This window comes from Oryzias latipes, chromosome 22, assembly GCF_053564925.1.
Source record: "Oryzias latipes strain Hd-rR chromosome 22, Olatipes_Hd-rR_3.1".
NCBI lineage: Eukaryota > Metazoa > Chordata > Actinopteri > Beloniformes > Adrianichthyidae > Oryzias > Oryzias latipes.
In genome coordinates, this window is record NC_136258.1 from 31,021,788 (window position 1) to 31,038,840 (window position 17,053).

The 17,053-nt window shown below is 43.5% G+C and overlaps 1 long non-coding RNA gene across 1 annotated transcript; it reads right to left on the reverse strand.

The window, feature by feature from the left end:
- Positions 1–2,709: 2,709 nt before the first annotated feature.
- On the reverse strand, positions 2,710–9,660 carry LOC144989162 (uncharacterized). The gene is made up of 2 exons (XR_013653334.1): positions 8,823–9,660; positions 2,710–6,301 (listed from the first exon to the last, which is right to left on the reverse strand). It is a non-coding gene; the product is annotated as an uncharacterized LOC144989162 (long non-coding RNA).
- Between the last annotated feature and the right edge of the window lie 7,393 nt (positions 9,661–17,053).

Below are 17,053 nucleotides of genomic sequence, written 5' to 3' on the forward strand. Positions count from 1 at the left end.
TGTAAAAACATATTGCACAGGTCAGTGGAAGCTTCTAAGGACACCGCCTGTGGAGGATTAAGAACAGAGTCTATCATTTTAAAAAGCACCCGTGGGTTATGCTGATTAAGAACAATAATATTAGCCAAGTACTCTTGTTTAGCAAGTTTTACAGTGCCCTGGTAAAAATGCCAACAATTGTTCAAGATTTGTAGTGAGATTTGCAGTTTGTCCCTCCTCCACCTGCGTTCAGCTTTCCTACAGGCCCTCCGAGCTGCCCGGGTTCTCTCATTGAACCAGGGCTCAGGTTTAGGACGGGGCTTTAGTGTCTTTAGAGGAGCCACAGAATCCAGGATGCTGGTGCAGGAGGAACTGAACCAGGAACTCAGCTCAAGAACATCAGCAGCAGAGGGAGGGACAACGAGCTGGTTAAAAGCAGAGGAAAACCGACCAGCAGTGGAAGAGTTAAAAATCCTGCGACGCTGAGGAGGGGCGGTAGATTTAACAGCAGTGTGTGAAAGTCCAGCTTCAAACACTACAGGCATGTGGTCTAAAACAGCTAAGTCACAGATCTCAATATTAAAAACAGGTAGTCCATGGGAGAGGACGAGATCCAGTACGTGTCCTTGTTCATGAGTGGTTCCAGACACCCACTGAACAAGGTTAAAAGAGTCAATGATCTCTAAAAAGTCCTTCACCAAAGGCTTTTCAGGGCAACACACATGAATATTAAAATCCCCAACAATAATAAAATAAATAAAATAAATTTATACTGTATTCATCCCTCAATGGGGAAATTCTTCTCCGCATTTGACCCATCCCCTGGGGGAGCGGTGAGCTGCAGCTGAACCGCGCTCGGGAGGCAGTAGTGTTAAGGGCCTTGCCTAAGGACCCCCACTGGGTGATGTTAACTGCTCGCCATTGATATGGTAATTGCCCCCCAGTACCATTGCTTATTCCCCTCCGGGAATCGAACCCTGGATTCCTGCATGGTAGCTTGTCACCTTACCAACCGAGCCACCCAGCCACATATAAGAACACGATCGTAGAGTGGCATCATTTCAGCCAAAAAGTCAGAAAATTCCTTCAGAAAATCTTTGTTGTATTTGGGAGGTCTGTAAACGACAGCGCACAGCACCGTGTCAGACCTCCCCACCTCGAAAGAAGTCAGCTCAAAGCTGGGGTACGATGATGACACACAGTGTCGTTTACACTTAAAATCGTTTGTAAAGACAGACGCAGTACCTCCTCCCCGACCAGACATCCGCGGGGAGCTAAAGTATGAAAATCCAGCAGGTAAAAGATCCACAAGAACACTGTCCTCACCTGGAGATATCCAGGTCTCTGTAATAAAGAGGAAATCCAGGCAGCGGGAAGTGAAGAAATCCCTCAAAATAAAAGTTTTGTTTGCTAGCGATCTGGCGTTTACCAGGCCGAATCTGGAAGCAGCGGCAGCCTGTATGTCATGGGACAGAAGCGACCGGGAGAGCAACGACAGGTTCCCGGGATTTACCCCGCGCCGGCGGGGGCGAGGAGAGCAGGAGCGGCGGGGCTGGTCTCCTCCGTCAAAGCCAGCAACAGGAATAATGCAGACCTCAGGTGGATCCAGGGAGCGCCAGGACAGCATGGAGCGGGGAAATAATCCAAATCCTGTTCGGGAAGAGGACGGGGAGCGGGCCCAGATGCCCTTCAGCTTCACAAGGCGGCCCCCGCGCTTGCCGCGTTTCCGATGACGCTTCTGCCGCAGGAAGAGAGCCGACGCCCTGAGCAGGTAGGCTGGGATGCCCAAAGGCAGAGGAGGTAGTGTTTGGCGACAGTACAACTTGGACGAACTTAGATCAGAGTTGGTAAATTGATGATCCAAAAGAAACTGACGATTATACACCAATAGAGACTCGGTTAGTCGCGTGCCAAGGTACAAAAACAACACAATCACGAACAACAGGGAGCGGGGTAGACGAGCAGCCACACACACCGGCGCCATCTTGCAGAGTAATAGTAAAACAAATGGATAATCACTTATTGCAAATTGTTTAATTGATTGACTTTTAATGAATATTACTTCACTTGCTCCAAAAATTGATAAATTGATACAAAAATCTTTCCTAATGTAGCATATTTTTGCACGTTTTTAACTTTTGATACTTGATGAAATTTTGCTATGAAAATTCCTGAAACAGTGTTTTGTCTATTTTACTGATATAGTATTATTTTTTAATCATATTTCATATCAATCAATACTTTTATAAGTAACATAATCTGCATATATTTTAGATGACTGATCTGCATTTGCCATGTTGATTTCTAAAATAGTTATTTTTACAAAATAATTAAGTAATTCATTTTTGTCATGTGCTTTTTGATACCTTGTGATTTCTAATTCTGTCAGATAAAAACTGGGAACCGGATATTGATAAATCATGTAATAAAATGGTTATAGTATAACAGGGTGGGATTATATAAGTTTGCTTCCTTCCACTCCCTTTCAAGCAATATTTATTAATATGTCCATTAATATATCCAAAGTTTGATTAGTTACTTTCAGTCAGACAACTCTTGCAGAAGAATATTTATTTCACAACGTTTTTAGGTTGGCATTCACAACTTCGTTTTGGATTCACAACTTCGTTTTGGCATGTTGGAAAAATATAATCTGTCGCTTTGAGATTACTTTCCTTTGTTGCATGTTCAATAAAGTCGAGAAGAAGAAAACCACGGGATTCGGCCGGATTAAGTTTAACAAATTTATTCCCTAACAATATTTCTAAAAACAGAGTAAAACAAAATAAAACAGATCGATCTGGGTGTCCAAAATCAAGGCCTGCAATACGCAAGAGGTTACATTCCGAATTCACATGCAGCTTGTCTGGAGACACAGGAAAATTCCTTGAGTTCAGACTTTTAAGCATGTGGGCAGAACATCCTCCCCCGGGAGCAAATGGCCGCCGAATCTCCGCCTCTGGTCGCTAGAGATTGGCTGACAGAGGAGCCCGCCTTCTTCCTTCAGCCCATCCTTAGAATCACAGCATCTGGTCTCTGGGGGGGAACCTCACAGATAGACACGGTACGGAATCCCCATGGGTGGCAGGAACTGTCACCGCAGGAAGTCGATCCTAGAGCTTTGTTCTTCACACGGGAGCAGATGCCTGTGGCGGTTCCCAGGGATTGAGATGATTGATTCATGATCCAAGTCAGACCTACAACCAAATGGCCTCAGAAGATCAAAGACCATTTTCTCCTGAAGGGGGTTGGAGGTTGGAGCTGCATTCCTGAAACCTCTTTACCTATGCAATTATCAGGAAGTCCCTTTTAATTGAAATTACTGAAACCCACACACAGTAAACCAGAAAGAAAACCTTCAATGAAATAAAGATAAGATAAAAACCTAGGAGAAATGAGAACCACAAAAAATAAATTCCTTCAGTTTCCCTCTCTTGACCTCACGAAGTGAGGTCACACAAAAAATAAAAACACATCACATCATGCAATCAAAACAGCTGTGGTCTCTCGCCCTCACAATCTTTATCAGAACCAATGTGCCCTTCTAAGGTGTGAATGATTTGTTCATAAGTGTAGGAGCGAAAACCTGTCAGAGCTTGCATTAACCATCTTTAAGAAACGTTCAGTTGGACAGGGAAAATTCTCGCTACGGTCCTGTGCCCCATCAGCGACCATCCCTAAGGATACTTATGCTTCACTAGATATTTGGCACATTGGCATTTACAAAGAACAAGACAAAAAATAGTAAATAAAGAAAATGCACAAATAAAAATTCAAATTATTCTAAAAAGTAAAAGATAAAGACAATAAAATAGCACTTCCTGTAAGGAAAAGGAACACCTGGAATTAAGGGGGGAATTGAGAAATGTTAAAGCAGAACAAAATCACACAGACGATGAAAAGGAAAAAGAAAATTGTCAAACATAACAGTAAGCAATTTTATAAAATGTAACAAAGTCCAAAAAAGGTCATTCCGGGCCTCGAACACTCGTGTCCTCCTTCTGCATGTCCCACAAGCTCTGGCAAGCTTGGACCTGGCCTCCTATGGACTTCTCAATAAGCCTGTTATTAGAGATGTGACACATAGTGATACAACAGAACGGCTGCAAAAGGACTTTGGTGTCCACTGCTGTGGTACTGTTCTGCCAAGATGATTCTGCTGTGGGTCTAAGTTTTTGTTAGTGTTAGGGTCAGGAAATTAAAAAATAAAAAACAATAAAACACAAAAGACAATGAGACAAGAATCAATTTACGCATGCGCAGTAAGAGAAAATATGATGGAAAAGGTCCACCACATTTCTCTTCTCAAAGGTCTGCTTCCCCTCGTGCTGTTTTATGAAGAACACAAGTGGGGAAAATACAAATTCAAGAAAAAGAAAGAAGTTTATTATGGGCTATTGTCTAATGACCCAGTCGTAGAACCTACTCATCCTTGCTGTGGATGAGAGAAAATCAGATGAACAGACACACAAAGCTTTAAAATTTTAAAAATGGTCAATCTGTGTTACTATTTAAACATTCTTTCTAGACAAATACATTTAAACGATAATGATAAAATAATGTCCTTCTTTTAATCATTAAGACCTCTTTTGTCTACCTCCCTCTCTTGGCCTGGGGTTAAACCCCAGGACACAAACACAAAACGAATTAAATGTAAAGCAAAATCATGAAAACAATAAACTGTTTGGTGCATCGATAAGGTGAACAGACGTCCTGTCCACGCTCCTGTAAAAGGCAAGGTCACAAGAAGAAATAATACAACTGCAACAGAAGATCTTTCATTAATTGCAGGCAGATGTCATCCACCTGTATTAGCAAAACACAAACCTCTTATAGCCTAATGTTCTGTCAGAGAGACTTTAAACAGTGATCAAAAATGCAAGAAGGATTTTATGAACCCCTCTGTACTATAATGCGAACAATGGTCTGCTATTTTTATGTAATGATTCCATTAAAAGAAAACGTGTGCTAAAGCAATAGCAACAAACAACACACCTTGTGAGGTTAAAGGTGACAGCATGCAATATGGATCAGGGACGGATAGGTTTTATAACAATGGTAACGTCATCAACTTAAATTAACATGAGCTTAAATTATATGCCATACGATCCATCAGCTTTTAAAACCGCTTTCCTAAAGTAAACTATGAAGAATACGAATATTCAATGACACTATAGTTCTACAGCCCAGACTGAGTTTCCTTCCTCCCTTCATCTGCATCAGTCACTCAGCTGCACTGAGATCTAAAAACCTGTGCTCCTGCAGTTACCTGAATCACCACCGGGGGGACGATGAAGAATGAACCAACATCAACTGAACCTGTGGACCATGAAGCATCAGAGAGCGTTTTAATATCACCTCTGCATCTTCATGAGCCGTCTCCTCTCTGCTCAGTTGTTGATCGGCAAAATTAACCTGTACATTTTTATTGAGGGAGGAAAGTGAACACCTGAAAAAACACAATTTAACCAATGTGTTGTTAATGTCCTGCTTAGTCTAATCCTATGTGAGATACAGCTGTGTCTGACAGCTAGTATCATTGCATTTGTGAGTGTATGAATGCACAATAAGCCGCTCGCCCTCAGGGTTAATATATGTCGGTGTAGTTCAAATGCCACGTGTGGTCTTCTACCTGCTGAAATAATTCTTACTGTTAATCATGCTCTCTGTCGCAATGGAGTGTACAGGTCAGACCATTCGGAGGCTTCAAACACAGGAGTCCAGGCTTCAAACCTGAAATTAACGAAACCACCTGGCGTTTCAGGGCCCTTTACATGTCTGCAGTGGGGGTCGGCTGTGGTGTCCGGCATGGCATCCAGTCTGCTGTCTCCTGTTTTGACAAGACTGTCCCATCCCAACAGATTCGCAGGCGTGTTTGGTGAATGCACGCATGAATGTTCCACCATCTGGTCAAAAGTCATTCGGATGGTCTTTTGCAGGTTTTGGGGAGTCATTTGTTCAATTGTCAGAGCAGGTAGAGTGTCCAGTAGACTCATCAGTGGTTACCTTTGAGCTTGGAAAAGACAATGGCTCCTGCATCAAGTGGTGTTGTCCGACTTGCCCTGTGGTCCTCGCCACGGTGGAGGAGGGCTTGGAGTGGTCATGGGTACTGTTCATTTTTCCTCCAGACCCTCTGCCTCTTGGTCTGTACATTCTGCTGTTGGGCACCTCGTTGTGGGCTGTCAGGGTTCAGAGCGCCATAGATGCCATTTCCAACTGCTGCTGGGGTCCCCTGGGTGGCCTGCTTCTCCCAGGATTTTTCCACCTGTCATCCTGTTTTGGTCTCCGAATGGCTGAGCATGACACGTCACTACTGCTGTCTCTGAGGGCATAAAAAGTCAAAATTCATGTTAGTTTCCTTTTCTTTTTAAAACACCTTTTATCCTGTGTGTGAATCATTTCAGCAAGGTAAATAATTGTTTTTCTTCAGTTGCTCAACCTCCCCCTCTCTCCTGTCCTGTTTCTTCAAATGTGCTCTGGGGGTCAGTCACTGCTGACTCGGCTCCCTCCTGTGCTGACTCGGCCCCCTCCTGTGAAGGTAAAGAGCTGCGGAGGATGGTAAACTTATGCGCCTTTGTCACTCACCCACGTAGCAGAGGGGGGTTTTCTGCCTAAAGTTTTATGAGATCTCGGGGGGGGGGGGGGGGGGGGCGCTGCTGCTCTTCTGCTTGGAAAGAGATTTAGAAATGTATTAGTCATGTTCAGTCTTCACCGTCTCCAACACCGTCAGTTGATCAGTAATGAAAGCCAGCAAAGGGAAAAATCCCTAAAATTTTCTTTGTCCGAAATGACGGACCTGGAGCAAAATCTTTGAAAAATATATTGTATTACATGCATTCCGGAAGCTTTTCATTCACTCTTAATCAAGAAACAAAGACAAATGGTTTTGACTTACCCTTAAGGACTGTTTTTGCCCTACAAAAAGAATTTGGAGAAGTACTAAAAGCAACAAAATCCCACAATTTAAGCTTTTCCTTATTTAACCAAAAACACAATTCTCACTCTAAAACACAGACAATCAATACAAAGACTATAACTTTTAACCGTTTTTGCAAAAGACATAACACAACAAATTAGGTACCTTACACAAAATTAAACCATTTCACTGAAATGAATCGTTCATAACTAGCGTTTTAACATTCATGTTCCCTCTTCTCCTGTTCTACCATACCCTGCACTTTCATACCACACTTTTCCATGCCCACAGACCCTCCATTTTACTTACAATGCCTTTTAATTTCTCCTGCTTGTCACCTTACATTTCTTGTCTCTACATTGCAACATCCTTCCAAATCCTCAAAAACCATGTTTCCCTTTCCTTTACCTCGTCCTTTTCCCCATTCTGAAAACAATTTTCAAATACTATTGATTACGATTCAAACAAACAAAACCGCCACTCATTCGCTTCTCATTCAAACAGCAGTGCACAAGTCAAGATCAAAACAAACAGAAAAACGAACTTAAACAAATTAAAAATGTCAATAATACTTCTTTAAACAAAGCTGAACTTAATCGCGGTTATTAGGACATACAAACAAATTAGAGACATGTATTCACAATAAGAAAACCGAAATAATTACAAAATTATTTTACCCCAAATGTATTAGACCCTGCAACCATGCACGCTGATCGCCGTTGCAGCAGAGGCTCCCGTCGGAGGCGCTGTGCAACATAAAAACCTTTTTCGGCGAACCGAAAACCCACTGAAATTTGTTTTTCAACGCTGTTTTACAACCGAGGTCATGATTAAGCCCAATAAGACAATCCCCGCGATGATTGTACCGCAAACTAGGTCCCAAATTCTCCAGATTTGTTTGTGAAAGTTCAGCGCCGGTCCGCCATGTTGGTCGCTAGGAACGCCGACTCGCTAACCACGTGGTACGAACAAAGCAAATCACAGCCACCGTCGCCATTTTGGCTAGGACTCCGTCACGCTTACCACGTGGTACAGACAAAACCAATCACAGTCGTCTACACATTCGAAAACAAGTAAAACGTCCCGTCATTGGTCCGTTCGATGTAAACATGATGAACAAGATGGCTGCGTCCATGGAGCAGACAATACACAGGGAAATGTGGAAAATACAGTTAAAATACACAGATTTCAAACATTTTCATCCCATTCTTTCCAAAATCGCATACATTTCATTCCATTCATTCTCATTCAAGCCATTTTCACCGCTGTTGTAAAGTCAAGTCGTCTACGTCATTAAGTCTGTCGTCAAAAGAAAATTCACCGGTTTCCTCATTTTTTCTGTCTAACGCACCTTTCATTTTTACTGTGAATCCCTCTGTGGTTTCTCTACGCATTAAAAATAATTTGTGAAGGTTCGCTGCCTTCCTGGTTTTTCCGAAAATCCTAAAACGCGCAAAATTAGTTCCTATAGTAACACTGTTGTTTTCGTACGGGATTTCGTACAGGCTCAAACAGACGCAAAACCTCCTAAATTTTAACGTAATCCAAATATCACCCGCTCCCAATTTAATATTTTCAATTTTGACAGGCTGAACAGACACAAAACCTGCACAATTTCCTTAGATTCAATTTCATAAATTTCCTAGATCCAATCTGCTGTTTCAGGAGGGTGAACCACAAAACTTATACAGGTGCGCTATGCCGTCCACATACTTCACTTCCCCACAATTTGAGTTATTCACTAAAAGAATAACGTAAACAATATGCAGAATTTACGAACAGGTTCCTGCTTTACCTTTTGTTTGTGAGGCCTCGAGGGAAGTCAAGCACGTGGGGGGGAGCGTCACCGACTTTTCGCCGAAAGTCCCAGAATTCTCATAATAAACCACTATCGGTCCTCTTAATAAACCACTATCGGTCCACTTACCCGCGTTGCGCTTCCGCGTTTCTTCCCCACTTATCACGTCGGGGTCACCAATTAATGTTGGAAAAATATAATCTGTCGCTTTGAGATTACTTTCCTTTGTTGCATGTTCAATAAAGTCGAGAAGAAGAAAACCACGGGATTCGGCCGGATTAAGTTTAACAAATTTATTCCCTAACAATATTTCTAAAAACAGAGTAAAACAAAATAAAACAGATCGATCTGGGTGTCCAAAATCAAGGCCTGCAATACGCAAGAGGTTACATTCCGAATTCACATGCAGCTTGTCTGGAGACACAGGAAAATTCCTTGAGTTCAGACTTTTAAGCATGTGGGCAGAACATCCTCCCCCGGGAGCAAATGGCCGCCGAATCTCCGCCTCTGGTCGCTAGAGATTGGCTGACAGAGGAGCCCGCCTTCTTCCTTCAGCCCATCCTTAGAATCACAGCATCTGGTCTCTGGGTGCGAACCTCACAGATAGACACGGTACGGAATCCCCATGGGTGGCAGGAACTGTCACCGCAGGAAGTCGATCCTAGAGCTTTGTTCTTCACACGGGAGCAGATGCCTGTGGCGGTTCCCAGGGATTGAGATGATTGATTCATGATCCAAGTCAGACCTACAACCAAATGGCCTCAGAAGATCAAAGACCATTTTCTCCTGAAGGGGGTTGGAGGTTGGAGCTGCATTCCTGAAACCTCTTTACCTATGCAATTATCAGGAAGTCCCTTTTAATTGAAATTACTGAAACCCACACACAGTAAACCAGAAAGAAAACCTTCAATGAAATAAAGATAAGATAAAAACCTAGGAGAAATGAGAACCACAAAAAATAAATTCCTTCAGGCATAAGGCTCAGTTTAATTCCTTGAGATAATTCTTTTTCCTTTAACTTTCAGGTAACAAAACCCCGTAACGGAGCCCATAGGTGGAAGCCGGGGAGAAGAATGAGCGCTGAAGGTAAGAGAGAATGAACAATTGTACACCTGACTTAAATAGGACGCTGAGCAGGCGAGTTAATTGACTGACCCGCCTCCCTCAGCTCTCATCTGTCTGCCCAGCTGTTGGACAGGACAAGTTAAATTAAAAAAAAAAAAAAAAATTGACTGACCCGCCTTAGGGGAGTAACCTGTAACTGTGCAGAGTGTGCCTGCCCGAAAATGCGACAAGTCGCTATGTATGAATGTATGACTGATGATTGTATTGCTTTTGTGTATTATTTCTGTTTAATTGCTTGAAATAAACCATTTCAAATCAAACCAAATCAACTATCTAAGAATCCAATGATGGGGAAACCAATCATTATTTTACATGGAGGTGGAGGATGTTTAAGGAGCAGCATTGTCTTAAAAATGCAGGAACTGCGGATCACCGTGAAAGTCGGGCAGGACTTTTGCAGTGCTCTGCAGTTCGCAGAGTTTCTGCAATTTTTAGACAATGCTGGTGCCTTTTGATTTTGACAAATCCAGTTGCTCCCGTGCATTAACCCAGGGTTACCAAGTGGAGGGCAATTACGCCAACTCATATCTGGTCTGTTGGAACCGACATACCCAGAGTAAGCAAGTTCAGGCGGATTTCAGCCAGAGTTCAGGCTTAAAGGCAGGGTAGTTTAAACATGCTTCCTGGAATACCCCCCAGGAGACAAGTTACCTGGCTGGCCTTGGTGCTGAATCACTGAATACTCTGTAGTTCGGTACTGAAGGAATTTATATTTTTTGTGGTCCTTATTTCTTAGGCTTTTTATCTTATCTTTATTTCATTGAAGGTTCTCTTTCAGGTTTACTGTGTGTGGTTCCCGTACTTTGAATTTCAAAGGGGCTTCCTGAACATTGCATATGTAAAGAGGTTTTAGGGCAGGAGCTCCAAACTCATCTTCCTTCAGCAGAAACAGTCTTTGATCTTCTAAGACCATCTGAAAGGCTTGGCTGTAGGTCTGACATGGGTCATAAATCAATCATCTCAGACTGATTCAATCCCTGAGAACCGCTTCAGACATCTGCTCACGTCTGGGGAACAAAGGTTTATTATCTACTGGCTGATAGGAAGTTCCGGTCACCTGTAGGGGACCACCTGGGGAGCCATTTGGTTGCGGGACCATGTCAGTCTGTGAGGAGACCCCCTGGACAGCAGACGTGGGAAACAGATGCTGACTCCAAGTATGGACTAAGGAAGTAGGCAGGCTCCCTGCCCGCCAATCCGAGCAGCCAGATGCGGAGATACAGCAGCCATCTTGCTTACAGAGGAGGAGACTCTGACCACCTGTTTAAAAGTCTGCACTCAAGGAACTTTCTTTGTTCTCAACAGGCTGGCATGTTAAGACGTTGGTAATTTTGCGCTGTGCAAGCTCTGAAACTTTGAGAACCCAGATGTCTGTTTTGTTTTGTTTTACTCTGTTTTTAGAAATATTGTTAGGGAATACATTTGTTAAACTTAATCCAGTGGAATCCCGTGGTTTCTTCCTCTCGACTTTTTTGAACACGCAAGGAAAGTAATCTCAAAACGACAGATTATTTCGTACAGTACCTGGACACAACACAAGCACGTTGATTAATTTATTTTTTACAAAACCCTTTTTTTATAATGGAGATCAGTGATTAAATAAGCTTAAAGTTGCATTCACAACCCAAACCATGTAGCAACTAGGCTTACAACATATTAGCATAAGACCTAAAATAACATTGATTGTATTGAGCAATGTCAAATGAACTGTTGTCTGAACGAAGAATATGTCAAATATGTGAAAACTTTCACTGTTGGACAGTAACACATAATGACAAATGGGTTCCTAAATTCAAACAAACTCTTCATACTTTCATACTAAGGAGTTACCACGTTTACAGCCAAAAGAGGCTACAACACAAGAAAAACGTGACCTGCTGAGGATGTTTAACCTAGAAAGTCAATTTTTACCCAGCCATCCATTTTCTTCCCCAGTTTAATCCTTTTTGGGGACACAGAGCTGCACAAGTCTGGCTACTGTTGGGCTAAGGCAGTGCTTCTCAATTCTTTTTTTGCAACACACGCACGCACACACAAGCAGCGTAGACAATACATTAGGTTAGTATCTAAGAATTGAGTACGTATACATGAATTTGTATCTTTTAAAAAGACAAAAGAAATATAAAATCCACTTCCAACAAATATTACATTTGTTTTGCCACACAGAAACCCTGTTCTAGTCTAAAACAGAATAAAACCTTAAAATAAAAAGTCTGTCAGTCCTTATTTAACTAGAAACATTTTGAACAAATGAACCATTTGATGCTGAGAAAAATAATTCAATCAATAAATAATATTAAATGTAAATTAATTTGAAACAGCACCAATATATTTAATGTTTTTAGTCTGAAGAAATAGGTAAAAAACATTGTGCTAATTTTTTTTCAGACAAAGAATACATGTATGAAAAATAAAGACACGTCATCAAAATGTCTGCAATAGTTCGTTAGTATCTCGCCCCCGTTGACCCATCTTGAACATCCTCTGTCCAGTGTAGTAAATTCTGTGAAGACTTTTGAGATGTATTAGCTGCAAGTTTGGACTTTTTGTCAGTTTAAAGGTGTTTAGACAGAGTTCTGACCAGAAGCTTTCATCTGTGCTAATGCTCAAATCTGCATCCCATTTTGTTGTTGGAAGGGCTATATTGTTATCTAAATTACATAAAAGTTTGTATATTTTGGAGAGAGTTCTATTCATTGAAAAATTAATCAGAGTGGTAACTACATCTGGTAGCTTTAAATCGTCGTCTTTATATATATACTTTTTAGTAATACTTGATTTAAGTTGCTGATATTCCATGAAGTTATTTATTCCATATTTGTCTTGAAGTTCCTGAATCTTCTATCAATAATTACGTGCTCTAGTTGTTTTATGCCCCCTGCTTGCCAAGCTGGGAAGTGAATCATTTTTTTGTTTATAAGGATGTCCGGGTTGTTCCAGATGGGTGTCATTTTGAACGGTTGAATTGATGATTTTGATATTTTGAGAAATTCCCACCAGGCTGTTAAAGTGGCATTTATATTAATACTTTTGAAACAATCCTGTTTTTTAACTATTTGCCTAATAAATGGTAGCTGTGACAGGTTGATCTTTCCACATAAAGCCTGTTCCAAGTCTAACCATGAGTTGGTTTCTGGATTATTTTTTAACCATTTTAAGATGTATTGTAATCTATTTGCAAGAAAGTATTTGTGGAAATTAGGTAATTCTAATCCTCCACAGGATATGGAGGAGAATTCATTTATGATCATTGCTGTTTCATTTACAGAATGTAAATTCCTTAAAAACAGTAATATGTCATCTGCATAAAGACTAATTTTATGATGGCTGTGTTTGGTTTTTATTCCTATAATGCTCTCATTCTGTCTTATTGCTGCAGCTAAAGGCTCAATAAATACAGCAAAAAGAGAGGGGGAGAGTGGGCAACCCTGTCTAGTTCCTCTTCCAAGAAAAAACCTGTTGGAAGTCTGTTTATTAGTTCTAACTGATGCATTGGGGTTGTGATATAATATTTTGATCCAATTGATGAATGCTTCTCCAAAACCAAACTTCTGGAGGGCAGCAATAAGGAACTTCCAATTTACTCTGTCAAAGGCTTTTTCAGCATCCAGCGATAGTATAGTCATTTCCTGGTTTTCGATGGTGGCAAGGTCTATTATATTAACTAGTCTACGGACATTATCATCCGAGTGCCTACCTTTGATAAATCCAGTTTGGTCGAAGTGAATTATGTGAGGTGTGATTTTTTCTATTCTCTGTGCTAGTGCTTTGCAGATAATTTTTACATCTGCATTGATCAAAGAAATAGGGCGATAACTTGAAGGACTAGTGGGATCTTTGTCTGGTTTTAGAAGAAGAATTATGTTGGCTGAGTTCATGTTAGGTGGCATTGATTGGCTCTCATTAATAGATGTGACCGTTTTATAAAATGTTGGTGCCAGTTGTTCCCAGAATTCTTTATAAAACTCAGCAGGAAAGCCGTCAGGCCCTGGTGCTTTACCATTAGGCATAAGTAACAGAGCTTCATGAAGTTCAGACAACGAGAGCGGACAGTCTAAGTTTGTGATTTGATCCTCATTTAACCTGGGTAGGTTTACATTATTAAGAAATGAGTCAATACTTTGCTCTGACGGATTGATCTGTGGTGTGTACAAGTTTTTATAAAAGTTTTCAAATGCGTTATTAATTTTGACCGGGTCATGAGTGACCAAGGTGAGGAGGTTCTGTGTTTATTTCATAAACAGTTGCTACACGCAGGGCCATGGAGCACGCAGCACACTCTGTCACTCCTCTCTTTTCGCCACCTGCAGTGCTCACCTTTAAGTGGGATGCCACACCCACGGGGCGTTGCTCTCAATTCCCAGCCAGGCGGCACCACAGGTGGAAATTATAACATACAATGAATAACAAAACACATTATTACACAAACAATAAAATCCGGTGTGGCCTCCCCTCAGCATCTGACGGTGCCACACCGTCACACCATCCCCCTCCTCTGAGGGATCGATGATGTGCGGCGATCCAGTCCAGCCCTCCGCCGCCGCGCAAGCCCTCGCCGAAACACCAACCCGTTCCGCAGGCGCCCCTCTGCGATCCCACTTCTGACACCATATGTGACGGGGTCCCGCCGAGAAAGGATGCAGAGGAGCCAAGGTGAGGAGGATCTGTGTTTATTTGTCGACACTGTTGCTACACGCAGGGCCATGCAGCACACTCTGTCACTCCTCTCTTTTCGCCGCCTGCAGTGCTCACCTTTAAGTGGGATGCCACACCCACGGGGCGTTGCTCTCAATTCCCAGCCAGGCAGCACCACAGGTGGAAATTATAACATACAATGAATAACAAAACACATTATTACACAAACAATAAAATCCGGTGTGGCCTCCCCTCAGCATCTGACGGTGCCACACCGTCACACCATCCCCCTCCTCTGAGGGATCGACGATGTGCGGCGATCCAGTCCAGCCCTCCGCCGCCGCGCAAGCCCTCGCCGAAACACCAATCCGTTCCGCAGGCGCCCCTCTCCTAATGTAGAGGCCCTGTCCGGTTGGTCTGCAGGGATCAGTGGGACTGTCCTCCGGCGCGTGCTCCTCCACCCACGTCCTCGCGTCGGATGGATGCACGGGCTGCGGCTGCTCCACGACGGCGATCCCTCCGACCCGCTCCTTGGTGCGCCGCTCCAGTCGGTCCCAGCCCCGGCTAAAGCCCTTCCAACGGCAACACGCCCCCGCTGGTCTCCTCCCGGATGGCACCTCAGCCGATCGGAGCCGCCAACAGCAGGTTACAGGCGAGTCGTGACGCCTCTCCCGGAGCACTCCCCTGACGGCCCGGTAGACGTCGGTCCGCCCCTTGTCCAGCTCCGCACAGGCCTCCAACGCCCGCATCCGCGGCAGTGGAACCGGGCGGTATGCCCGTCCCGCCTCCGGCCGTCTTCGCGCTCCGGCGGTCCGCCCCTGCTGTCCGCGTGGTCCGCCGCTCGCCATGGGCGCCGAGTTGGACGCCGTAGTTCTTTCCGGGCCCCTGGCCAGGCCTGAAGCACCGCCAAGGCCACCCGGATCCACCCCCTCTTCCTTAGAGGATGGACTGCTTGGAGGAGGCGCTGAGCTGCCGGGGAATCGTCGTCCCCACCACGCCACTGCGTCCTCACCTTTTTGTGGCCCCTCTGCGATCCCACTTCTGACACCAGAATTGGGACACCACAGAGTGCTACAGGGATGTGGCCACTGCCTTGCAGCATACCTTGATGATGTGGTAATCTACAGCAAAACATGGACAGAGCACATGCAACATCTCTCCTTGGTTCTAGGACGAATTCAAGAGGCTGGCTTAACCTTTAACCCTTCCAAGTGCAGATGGGCCCAGCGAGAGACCGAATACCTTGGGTACCATCTTGGAGGAGGAGAAGTGCGTCCACAAGTGGATAAAGTGGAGTCGATCCGAAACTGTCCTAGACCAAAAACCAAGAAGGAAGTGCGATCGTTCCTAGGACTGGTTGGCTGCTACAGGCGTTTTGTTCCACAATTTGCAACCATGGCAGCTCCACTTACATCTTTAACTAAGAAGGACCAAAAGAACCCAGTTCAGTGGACAGAGGAGTGTGAAAAAGCATTCACAACACTGAAAGCCTGTCTGTGTTCATCACCGGTCCTGCGAAGTCCCGACTTCAACCAAAGATTTCTGGTGCAGGTGGATGCTTCGGCGGTCGGCCTGGGAGCGGTGCTGGTCCAGGGGGAGCCAGGAGATGAACATCCAATATTGTTCCTTAGTCGTAAGCTTCAACCACGAGAAACCCGATATTCTACTGTTGAAAAGGAAGGTCTTGCAATTAAATGGGCATTAGAGAGTTTGCGATATTATCTGCTAGGTAGAGAATTTGACCTAGAAACAGATCACAGGGCCCTCACCTGGATAAATTCGATGAAAGATCATAACAGTCGTCTCACACGTCGGTACCTATCACTTCAACCCTACCGATTTGTTGTGCGACATCGATCTGGCCCCACCAATGTAGTTGCAGATTTTCTCTCCAGGTTGCCGAACATCGACAACCTCCCAGAGGGGAGGGATGATGTGACGGAGCGGCTCCGTCTCTCGGGCTGAGCGAACACCGTGAGCACACATACACACACACACACCCACACATGTTGGTGCGCGCGTCCACGTCACAATCAAACATTTCGCTGTGAAACCATAGTTTCTTACAATTCACCTTTCATTTTTACAGTTTAGACCTCGGGTGCACACTTGGTCATCAGTAGTTTTAAGCATACACATACATAGAACCGCTTACTCACGGCAGCCCAGCAGCAGCTCAGCAGCAGCGGCGTCTTAGCCACGCCCCCTCCGTTGACAGCCAAACCGAGGGATTTGGTTTTTTTGTTTATATATTGTTGTAAATCTTAGGCAACAGCTGTTCCTAACTTATCTTGTTTTTGTTTCTCGTTTTTCTTTGTATAATTTAAGTTGAATTATTTGTGGCTGAAGTTAATGTGATGAAGGACATTATTTAATTAGTGAAGGAAATATGAAATGTTTTGAGAATAACTTTCTTTACAATTTTCTAAGTAGAAGGCCTAATTATGTGGGAGTGGCAAGAGGTACATAAGAAGGCGCCTCACTCTCACAATGGCAGAGGAAGCCTCACTCTCATCATTGCAGAGGGACTGAAAGGTTGAGAGAGAAATGGGCAGAAGGAGTGCCATTCAAATTCACAATTGAAGGTGATATGATCTGAA